At 41.3% G+C, this 11582-nt stretch overlaps 2 non-coding genes across 2 annotated transcripts; both read left to right on the forward strand.

Moving 5' to 3' along the window:
* The first annotated feature begins 3344 nt into the window (after nt 1–3344).
* Nucleotides 3345–3537, forward strand: LOC138693998 (U2 spliceosomal RNA). Its single transcript, XR_011330682.1, has one exon. It is a non-coding gene; the product is annotated as a U2 spliceosomal RNA (small nuclear RNA).
* A 3926-nt stretch (nt 3538–7463) lies between these two features.
* Nucleotides 7464–7656, forward strand: LOC138694001 (U2 spliceosomal RNA). The gene has a single exon (XR_011330684.1). It is a non-coding gene; the product is annotated as a U2 spliceosomal RNA (small nuclear RNA).
* Nucleotides 7657–11582: the final 3926 nt, after the last annotated feature.

The raw sequence follows: 11582 nt of genomic DNA on the forward strand, positions 1-11582 counted from the left end.
GGAATGAAGCGTCACGTCTCCGCTGTGGGGAAAGCTACAGACGAAGTTAACAGCCGTTCCAGACAATTGAAAATTAAATTAGTTAAATCTAAAATCTGAAGAAACTTTGCAAGCTGAAACGGTTTATGTGAGACGATAAAAAGAGATGCGAAGTAATATTATATTGTAGTTTATGGCAATTTGCGAAATGAATAGAGAAGCCTAATATTATTCCTATAGTGAGTGACTTGTGTAGGCGGGGATGTTGTGAAAGGAGTTGAAGTTGGACAATGAATTTATATTTGTGGGCACGGGTTAACGTTGGTTGTTGGGATGAATGAATCGCTCAGTAATTCTGAAGCTATGATTGTCACAGGCATAATTGGGAAATCTATGCGAAAAATAGTGTGAACGAGTGCTTTAAATGTCGGTGAATATTCGCTGCGTAGTGGCAAAGTATTGCGAGCGCTTAAGTGCTCATAGCTCAACACTTCGGAAATATGGTTCATAGAAACTATAATACAGCGATGTCAGACAGGGACTAAACGGAGCTGAGCGCTCCACTAGACGGGTTTCGTGCTCCGGTGTTTCCACAGACACAAGCAAGTTCATGCTCCGATCTAGCTCCACAAACGGTATTGGAGCTTACAAATCTGACACTACTGCTATAATAACACAATGAATGTTGCAATGCAGTAAATTCTGTGTAGTTACCATCTGTTGTTTGACTAGTTGTCTCAAGAGCTGGACGCTAGTTTCCGTGCTGTCGCTCCGCTTGAATGAAATTAAGCTGATCTCTGTCTCTTTCTTTTCTTTTTCCTTTATCACAAAAAGTTCATTATTTAAGGATATGATTGCCGTTTCTATAGGTGCGGCAACCGCGGTTAGATAGTTTTCGATCGCTATATTAAGAATTAATGCGAGGAATGTAACATCGGCCTATCGTAGGCAGCAGTAGCAAGTTCACTGTACTTGCGCGAGAATAACTCCGACAGCATTCGCTAGAGGGCAGGTGTACGTAATTTAGACACACGTCATTACAATTTATAATCTGTATTGTGATTAATTGAAATACAAATGGTATGCGCACTCTATTCGAAAGATATGGCAGTACAACTTTAGCGAGAGTCCCTTTAGAAGATGGTGTATCGAACTGTATATCTAAATGGAGCGGAGTTTGTTAATAATCCGCATATGGCAGGTGCTGTTGTAGAATTAAATAGATCCCGACGGCACGTGATCGGTTTTTCTTCTCGGTCTTTTGGCTAAGATCGAAGTGTAGTATATGGGACTGTTCCTCAGCCTATTGTCCAAGATGAAATTCTGTTGATCTCTGAATTTCCTTGATGGGCGTTTAGCTGATATGGTGTGATGGAGGTATTCATTGTTGTTGGGTTTTCGGATTATATCCGAATGTGATGTCGTATTTGCGACTTTCTTGGGTTTTTGCCTGAGCTGAGGTAGAAAAAATGTTCATCATATCCGATCTAACTTAGTGGCCTGGCCTGGCCTGGCCCTTTGACTGAGATGAACATGTAGGACTCATATATGCGGTAGCTTCTTGGAATTAGGTTGAGATCGAATTCGCAACAATATAAGGAATTTCAGGGCAATTCTATTATTGTTTTTCTTTCATTCTTGACAGTATGTCGTGCATTTGGCCTTAAAAATTAGAAATACAGTATAACACAACGTATGCGAGTCGTGTGTTGGAATTTAGTATCGGTGGGCAGTTAGGGGTTCGACGTACGTATGCTGGCGAAATTGCGTGAGTTTTGAGAGCAATAATAATCGCCTGCGTGATTTTACTCTCCCGGATAGCCGATAATTATAAATGCATCGACTGAAGTTCGGTTACCCTGCCGTTCCAAGTGATCGGCTACAAATTTCTTAATGTGAGAATTTTTAATGACATGCAGTTTCGGAAGCCATAGACATCCCTGTTTAAAACAGAATAGCTGCGTTGAGAAAAAATACAGACTTCTCGTCCCTGCGAACAAGAAAGAATCATGTCAGGTGTTCCGTGGTTGGTCAGGGTACGCCAAGCTCGTTACTGTGGCATTATAGCGGAATTGATAAATAGAAGAAGAAGACGGTGACGAAGAGGAGAAGAAGAGTGGTGTGCACAGTATTAAACTGGAAATGGGGAAGGATAGATTGACTGTCATTGGAAATACTAAAAATGATTTAATATTTGTTACCAGTTGTGAGGAGCAATTTGATGAGAATTTGTGAAAAGAAAAATGACATAAATGCATTTAAATCGTAAAATTTGTAACTGTAATCAGAATTCTTAGTATACATGTACTTAATGTACGTAATTATACAGGAAATGAATATGATGTCTGAGAAGAAGTGAATGAATGTGTGCGCTTGTAATGTGGGAACGTTTGTTAATTTGGTGGTAACGATCTGAACCTGTACTGCCGTTATGTAAGAAATACTTGATATGGAACATGGGAGATCACGTGTACATACGTATTTTCCAGACACGCTGAGTTTAGAGTACTAATAACGTTAGGTAGAAACTTAATAATATGCTTTTGTTCAGATTGGGAATCGTTTTGAAATGAATGTTTGAGGACGTCATGTTACCCATTTGAAATGAAGAAGAAAGAGCCGAGGAGACCTAGCCTCTTACATCAGCACTTGGATGCGTTGTAAATATTATTGTTGATTTAGTAGCCTACAGCATGCATCATAGCGGTATAAATGTTCGTGTTGATCATAGTCTAGTCGTTATATACTAATCCGTGGCACGACAGACCATGAAGGACCATGACCGAGCAACCGGCTGCTGAACTCACGTCAACATGCCGAAGCAGAGGTGGACGATCATGAAACCAAAATGGAAGTATCGTGTGGTTAGCACGATGAATCCCCCAGCCGTTATAGAGCTGGCTTTATTTCGCCACCTATCGTAGCTCCCCAAGTGCACCACGATGCTGGGTGGGCACCGGTCCCATACACTGGCCGAAGCCATGAGTACTCGGAATAGCCCGGATTCCATGACGGGAATCCTAGGGAGGATGTCTTAGACCACGGCGCGGGACCTAGTTTAATAGGGATGCTGGCGTATTATGAGCGAGGGTAACGCCAACAGCAGGCGCTAGATGGCAGACACACGTAATGTGCACGCGTGGCATAATAATTCATTGTATTTCGTAATTAATTTTACTTGATATCCGAATGCAGGTGAAGTGCGCACTCTGAATGCGCATGAGACGATAGTAGTTCTGTTCAGAGAGTCTTGCTATGATATTTTGTAATGAATTTAATTTCTGAGGCCAGCGGGATAAGTTCGCGTCCCGTCTGTGACAGGCGTCGTTGTAAGATTAATTGTGTCGCGACGGGCGTCGTTTGGCATCGCTTCTCGGCCTTTTGGCTAAGATCAAAGTGTAGTATCTGTTCTTATCAGCTTAATATCTGATACGTCCTGCATTGCAGGACCAGAATATTAAACTGATTTTTGGAAAATGACGGAGTGCTAGGAGCTTGCTCCACCTCTGTCACGGGTTGGCCCGGTATTGCAGTGCTTCCGGGATCGGCCCATTTAATCGCTATCATGTAGTGTTGTATTTGTGTATGTATATATGTACGGCAATAAAATTATGTAAGATGGCTGCGGATGTTTGGCGGAACTTTATGTTTCGTATTAATTCTCTGCGATATCAGATGTATTTATTGTACGATACAAGTATTGAAAGTGTGTTTGTGCGAAGGAATATGTAGCAGCATTAAGGAGATTAAATGAACGGTACAAAATTCGAAGTACAGCAGCAATGACCGATCCTCTGAACAGGTAGGCTCAAGAGAAAAGTATTTTAATATTATGGACACTGTAACATAATCTTCTACACCTCGCCACAAATAAATCTCAAATATTCTCATTCACTACAGCGGAAGGAACAATTTGATTACATGTGCTCATATCCGCAGCCTTTTCCCTACGGAGATACATCACATTGCCACCATACAGACTGATTAAAATGAACATCTAGTAACGAATAATTCCATTATTCTAAAAACGTTGTACCTTACCTCGCCACCGTTTGGATTTGTGATGTAGTGATATTGTGTTCGACTGGAGCAGAGCGGGTCATATTCAACATAATTTCAATTATTGTAGGTAATATAGTAGTTTTTCTCGGAATGAAGCGTCACGTCTCCGCTGTGGGGAAAGCTACAGACGAAGTTAACAGCCGTTCCAGACAATTGAAAATTAAATTAGTTAAATCTAAAATCTGAAGAAACTTTGCAAGCTGAAACGGTTTATGTGAGACGATAAAAAGAGATGCGAAGTAATATTATATTGTAGTTTATGGCAATTTGCGAAATGAATAGAGAAGCCTAATATTATTCCTATAGTGAGTGACTTGTGTAGGCGGGGATGTTGTGAAAGGAGTTGAAGTTGGACAATGAATTTATATTTGTGGGCACGGGTTAACGTTGGTTGTTGGGATGAATGAATCGCTCAGTAATTCTGAAGCTATGATTGTCACAGGCATAATTGGGAAATCTATGCGAAAAATAGTGTGAACGAGTGCTTTAAATGTCGGTGAATATTCGCTGCGTAGTGGCAAAGTATTGCGAGCGCTTAAGTGCTCATAGCTCAACACTTCGGAAATATGGTTCATAGAAACTATAATACAGCGATGTCAGACAGGGACTAAACGGAGCTGAGCGCTCCACTAGACGGGTTTCGTGCTCCGGTGTTTCCACAGACACAAGCAAGTTCATGCTCCGATCTAGCTCCACAAACGGTATTGGAGCTTACAAATCTGACACTACTGCTATAATAACACAATGAATGTTGCAATGCAGTAAATTCTGTGTAGTTACCATCTGTTGTTTGACTAGTTGTCTCAAGAGCTGGACGCTAGTTTCCGTGCTGTCGCTCCGCTTGAATGAAATTAAGCTGATCTCTGTCTCTTTCTTTTCTTTTTCCTTTATCACAAAAAGTTCATTATTTAAGGATATGATTGCCGTTTCTATAGGTGCGGCAACCGCGGTTAGATAGTTTTCGATCGCTATATTAAGAATTAATGCGAGGAATGTAACATCGGCCTATCGTAGGCAGCAGTAGCAAGTTCAGTGTACTTGCGCGAGAATAACTCCGACAGCATTCGCTAGAGGGCAGGTGTACGTAATTTAGACACACGTCATTACAATTTATAATCTGTATTGTGATTAATTGAAATACAAATGGTATGCGCACTCTATTCGAAAGATATGGCAGTACAGCTTTAGCGAGAGTCCCTTTAGAAGATGGTGTATCGAACTGTATATCTAAATGGAGCGGAGTTTGTTAATAATCCGCATATGGCAGGTGCTGTTGTAGAATTAAATAGATCCCGACGGCACGTGATCGGTTTTTCTTCTCGGTCTTTTGGCTAAGATCGAAGTGTAGTATATGGGACTGTTCCTCAGCCTATTGTCCAAGATGAAATTCTGTTGATCTCTGAATTTCCTTGATGGGCGTTTAGCTGATATGGTGTGATGGAGGTATTCATTGTTGTTGGGTTTTCGGATTATATCCGAATGTGATGTCGTATTTGCGACTTTCTTGGGTTTTTGCCTGAGCTGAGGTAGAAAAAATGTTCATCATATCCGATCTAACTTAGTGGCCTGGCCTGGCCTGGCCCTTTGACTGAGATGAACATGTAGGACTCATATATGCGGTAGCTTCTTGGAATTAGGTTGAGATCGAATTCGCAACAATATAAGGAATTTCAGGGCAATTCTATTATTGTTTTTCTTTCATTCTTGACAGTATGTCGTGCATTTGGCCTTAAAAATTAGAAATACAGTATAACACAACGTATGCGAGTCGTGTGTTGGAATTTAGTATCGGTGGGCAGTTAGGGGTTCGACGTACGTATGCTGGCGAAATTGCGTGAGTTTTGAGAGCAATAATAATCGCCTGCGTGATTTTACTCTCCCGGATAGCCGATAATTATAAATGCATCGACTGAAGTTCGGTTACCCTGCCGTTCCAAGTGATCGGCTACAAATTTCTTAATGTGAGAATTTTTAATGACATGCAGTTTCGGAAGCCATAGACATCCCTGTTTAAAACAGAATAGCTGCGTTGAGAAAAAATACAGACTTCTCGTCCCTGCGAACAAGAAAGAATCATGTCAGGTGTTCCGTGGTTGGTCAGGGTACGCCAAGCTCGTTACTGTGGCATTATAGCGGAATTGATAAATAGAAGAAGAAGACGGTGACGAAGAGGAGAAGAAGAGTGGTGTGCACAGTATTAAACTGGAAATGGGGAAGGATAGATTGACTGTCATTGGAAATACTAAAAATGATTTAATATTTGTTACCAGTTGTGAGGAGCAATTTGATGAGAATTTGTGAAAAGAAAAATGACATAAATGCATTTAAATCGTAAAATTTGTAACTGTAATCAGAATTCTTAGTATACATGTACTTAATGTACGTAATTATACAGGAAATGAATATGATGTCTGAGAAGAAGTGAATGAATGTGTGCGCTTGTAATGTGGGAACGTTTGTTAATTTGGTGGTAACGATCTGAACCTGTACTGCCGTTATGTAAGATATGGAACATGGGAGATCACGTGTACATACGTATTTTCCAGACACGCTGAGTTTAGAGTACTAATAACGTTAGGTAGAAACTTAATAATATGCTTTTGTTCAGATTGGGAATCATTTTGAAATGAATGTTTGAGGACGTCATGTTACCCATTTGAAATGAAGAAGAAAGAGCCGAGGAGACCTAGCCTCTTACATCAGCACTTGGATGCGTTGTAAATATTATTGTTGATTTAGTAGCCTACAGCATGCATCATAGCGGTATAAATGTTCGTGTTGATCATAGTCTAGTCGTTATATACTAATCCGTGGCACGACAGACCATGAAGGACCATGACCGAGCAACCGGCTGCTGAACTCACGTCAACATGCCGAAGCAGAGGTGGACGATCATGAAACCAAAATGGAAGTATCGTGTGGTTAGCACGATGAATCCCCCAGCCGTTATAGAGCTGGCTTTATTTCGCCACCTATCGTAGCTCCCCAAGTGCACCACGATGCTGGGTGGGCACCGGTCCCATACACTGGCCGAAGCCATGAGTACTCGGAATAGCCCGGATTCCATGACGGGAATCCTAGGGAGGATGTCTTAGACCACGGCGCGGGACCTAGTTTAATAGGGATGCTGGCGTATTATGAGCGAGGGTAACGCCAACAGCAGGCGCTAGATGGCAGACACACGTAATGTGCACGCGTGGCATAATAATTCATTGTATTTCGTAATTAATTTTACTTGATATCCGAATGCAGGTGAAGTGCGCACTCTGAATGCGCATGAGACGATAGTAGTTCTGTTCAGAGAGTCTTGCTATGATATTTTGTAATGAATTTAATTTCTGAGGCCAGCGGGATAAGTTCGCGTCCCGTCTGTGACAGGCGTCGTTGTAAGATTAATTGTGTCGCGACGGGCGTCGTTTGGCATCGCTTCTCGGCCTTTTGGCTAAGATCAAAGTGTAGTATCTGTTCTTATCAGCTTAATATCTGATACGTCCTGCATTGCAGGACCAGAATATTAAACTGATTTTTGGAAAATGACGGAGTGCTAGGAGCTTGCTCCACCTCTGTCACGGGTTGGCCCGGTATTGCAGTGCTTCCGGGATCGGCCCATTTAATCGCTATCATGTAGTGTTGTATTTGTGTATGTATATATGTACGGCAATAAAATTATGTAAGATGGCTGCGGATGCTTGGCGGAACTTTATGTTTCGTATTAATTCTCTGCGATATCAGATGTATTTATTGTACGATACAAGTATTGAAAGTGTGTTTGTGCGAAGGAATATGTAGCAGCATTAAGGAGATTAAATGAACGGTACAAAATTCGAAGTACAGCAGCAATGACCGATCCTCTGAACAGGTAGGCTCAAGAGAAAAGTATTTTAATATTATGGACACTGTAACATAATCTTCTACACCTCGCCACAAATAAATCTCAAATATTCTCATTCACTACAGCGGAAGGAACAATTTGATTACATGTGCTCATATCCGCAGCCTTTTCCCTACGGAGATACATCACATTGCCACCATACAGACTGATTAAAATGAACATCTAGTAACGAATAATTCCATTATTCTAAAAACGTTGTACCTTACCTCGCCACCGTTTGGATTTGTGATGTAGTGATATTGTGTTCGACTGGAGCAGAGCGGGTCATATTCAACATAATTTCAATTATTGTAGGTAATATAGTAGTTTTTCTCGGAATGAAGCGTCACGTCTCCGCTGTGGGGAAAGCTACAGACGAAGTTAACAGCCGTTCCAGACAATTGAAAATTAAATTAGTTAAATCTAAAATCTGAAGAAACTTTGCAAGCTGAAACGGTTTATGTGAGACGATAAAAAGAGATGCGAAGTAATATTATATTGTAGTTTATGGCAATTTGCGAAATGAATAGAGAAGCCTAATATTATTCCTATAGTGAGTGACTTGTGTAGGCGGGGATGTTGTGAAAGGAGTTGAAGTTGGACAATGAATTTATATTTGTGGGCACGGGTTAACGTTGGTTGTTGGGATGAATGAATCGCTCAGTAATTCTGAAGCTATGATTGTCACAGGCATAATTGGGAAATCTATGCGAAAAATAGTGTGAACGAGTGCTTTAAATGTCGGTGAATATTCGCTGCGTAGTGGCAAAGTATTGCGAGCGCTTAAGTGCTCATAGCTCAACACTTCGGAAATATGGTTCATAGAAACTATAATACAGCGATGTCAGACAGGGACTAAACGGAGCTGAGCGCTCCACTAGACGGGTTTCGTGCTCCGGTGTTTCCACAGACACAAGCAAGTTCATGCTCCGATCTAGCTCCACAAACGGTATTGGAGCTTACAAATCTGACACTACTGCTATAATAACACAATGAATGTTGCAATGCAGTAAATTCTGTGTAGTTACCATCTGTTGTTTGACTAGTTGTCTCAAGAGCTGGACGCTAGTTTCCGTGCTGTCGCTCCGCTTGAATGAAATTAAGCTGATCTCTGTCTCTTTCTTTTCTTTTTCCTTTATCACAAAAAGTTCATTATTTAAGGATATGATTGCCGTTTCTATAGGTGCGGCAACCGCGGTTAGATAGTTTTCGATCGCTATATTAAGAATTAATGCGAGGAATGTAACATCGGCCTATCGTAGGCAGCAGTAGCAAGTTCAGTGTACTTGCGCGAGAATAACTCCGACAGCATTCGCTAGAGGGCAGGTGTACGTAATTTAGACACACGTCATTACAATTTATAATCTGTATTGTGATTAATTGAAATACAAATGGTATGCGCACTCTATTCGAAAGATATGGCAGTACAGCTTTAGCGAGAGTCCCTTTAGAAGATGGTGTATCGAACTGTATATCTAAATGGAGCGGAGTTTGTTAATAATCCGCATATGGCAGGTGCTGTTGTAGAATTAAATAGATCCCGACGGCACGTGATCGGTTTTTCTTCTCGGTCTTTTGGCTAAGATCGAAGTGTAGTATATGGGACTGTTCCTCAGCCTATTGTCCAAGATGAAATTCTGTTGATCTCTGAATTTCCTTGATGGGCGTTTAGCTGATATGGTGTGATGGAGGTATTCATTGTTGTTGGGTTTTCGGATTATATCCGAATGTGATGTCGTATTTGCGACTTTCTTGGGTTTTTGCCTGAGCTGAGGTAGAAAAAATGTTCATCATATCCGATCTAACTTAGTGGCCTGGCCTGGCCTGGCCCTTTGACTGAGATGAACATGTAGGACTCATATATGCGGTAGCTTCTTGGAATTAGGTTGAGATCGAATTCGCAACAATATAAGGAATTTCAGGGCAATTCTATTATTGTTTTTCTTTCATTCTTGACAGTATGTCGTGCATTTGGCCTTAAAAATTAGAAATACAGTATAACACAACGTATGCGAGTCGTGTGTTGGAATTTAGTATCGGTGGGCAGTTAGGGGTTCGACGTACGTATGCTGGCGAAATTGCGTGAGTTTTGAGAGCAATAATAATCGCCTGCGTGATTTTACTCTCCCGGATAGCCGATAATTATAAATGCATCGACTGAAGTTCGGTTACCCTGCCGTTCCAAGTGATCGGCTACAAATTTCTTAATGTGAGAATTTTTAATGACATGCAGTTTCGGAAGCCATAGACATCCCTGTTTAAAACAGAATAGCTGCGTTGAGAAAAAATACAGACTTCTCGTCCCTGCGAACAAGAAAGAATCATGTCAGGTGTTCCGTGGTTGGTCAGGGTACGCCAAGCTCGTTACTGTGGCATTATAGCGGAATTGATAAATAGAAGAAGAAGACGGTGACGAAGAGGAGAAGAAGAGTGGTGTGCACAGTATTAAACTGGAAATGGGGAAGGATAGATTGACTGTCATTGGAAATACTAAAAATGATTTAATATTTGTTACCAGTTGTGAGGAGCAATTTGATGAGAATTTGTGAAAAGAAAAATGACATAAATGCATTTAAATCGTAAAATTTGTAACTGTAATCAGAATTCTTAGTATACATGTACTTAATGTACGTAATTATACAGGAAATGAATATGATGTCTGAGAAGAAGTGAATGAATGTGTGCGCTTGTAATGTGGGAACGTTTGTTAATTTGGTGGTAACGATCTGAACCTGTACTGCCGTTATGTAAGATATGGAACATGGGAGATCACGTGTACATACGTATTTTCCAGACACGCTGAGTTTAGAGTACTAATAACGTTAGGTAGAAACTTAATAATATGCTTTTGTTCAGATTGGGAATCATTTTGAAATGAATGTTTGAGGACGTCATGTTACCCATTTGAAATGAAGAAGAAAGAGCCGAGGAGACCTAGCCTCTTACATCAGCACTTGGATGCGTTGTAAATATTATTGTTGATTTAGTAGCCTACAGCATGCATCATAGCGGTATAAATGTTCGTGTTGATCATAGTCTAGTCGTTATATACTAATCCGTGGCACGACAGACCATGAAGGACCATGACCGAGCAACCGGCTGCTGAACTCACGTCAACATGCCGAAGCAGAGGTGGACGATCATGAAACCAAAATGGAAGTATCGTGTGGTTAGCACGATGAATCCCCCAGCCGTTATAGAGCTGGCTTTATTTCGCCACCTATCGTAGCTCCCCAAGTGCACCACGATGCTGGGTGGGCACCGGTCCCATACACTGGCCGAAGCCATGAGTACTCGGAATAGCCCGGATTCCATGACGGGAATCCTAGGGAGGATGTCTTAGACCACGGCGCGGGACCTAGTTTAATAGGGATGCTGGCGTATTATGAGCGAGGGTAACGCCAACAGCAGGCGCTAGATGGCAGACACACGTAATGTGCACGCGTGGCATAATAATTCATTGTATTTCGTAATTAATTTTACTTGATATCCGAATGCAGGTGAAGTGCGCACTCTGAATGCGCATGAGACGATAGTAGTTCTGTTCAGAGAGTCTTGCTATGATATTTTGTAATGAATTTAATTTCTGAGGCCAGCGGGATAAGTTCGCGTCCCGTCTGTGACAGGCGTCGTTGTAAGATTAATTGTGTCGCGACGGGCGTCGTTTGGC

This window comes from Periplaneta americana, unplaced genomic scaffold (assembly GCF_040183065.1).
Source record: "Periplaneta americana isolate PAMFEO1 unplaced genomic scaffold, P.americana_PAMFEO1_priV1 scaffold_34, whole genome shotgun sequence".
NCBI lineage: Eukaryota > Metazoa > Arthropoda > Insecta > Blattodea > Blattidae > Periplaneta > Periplaneta americana.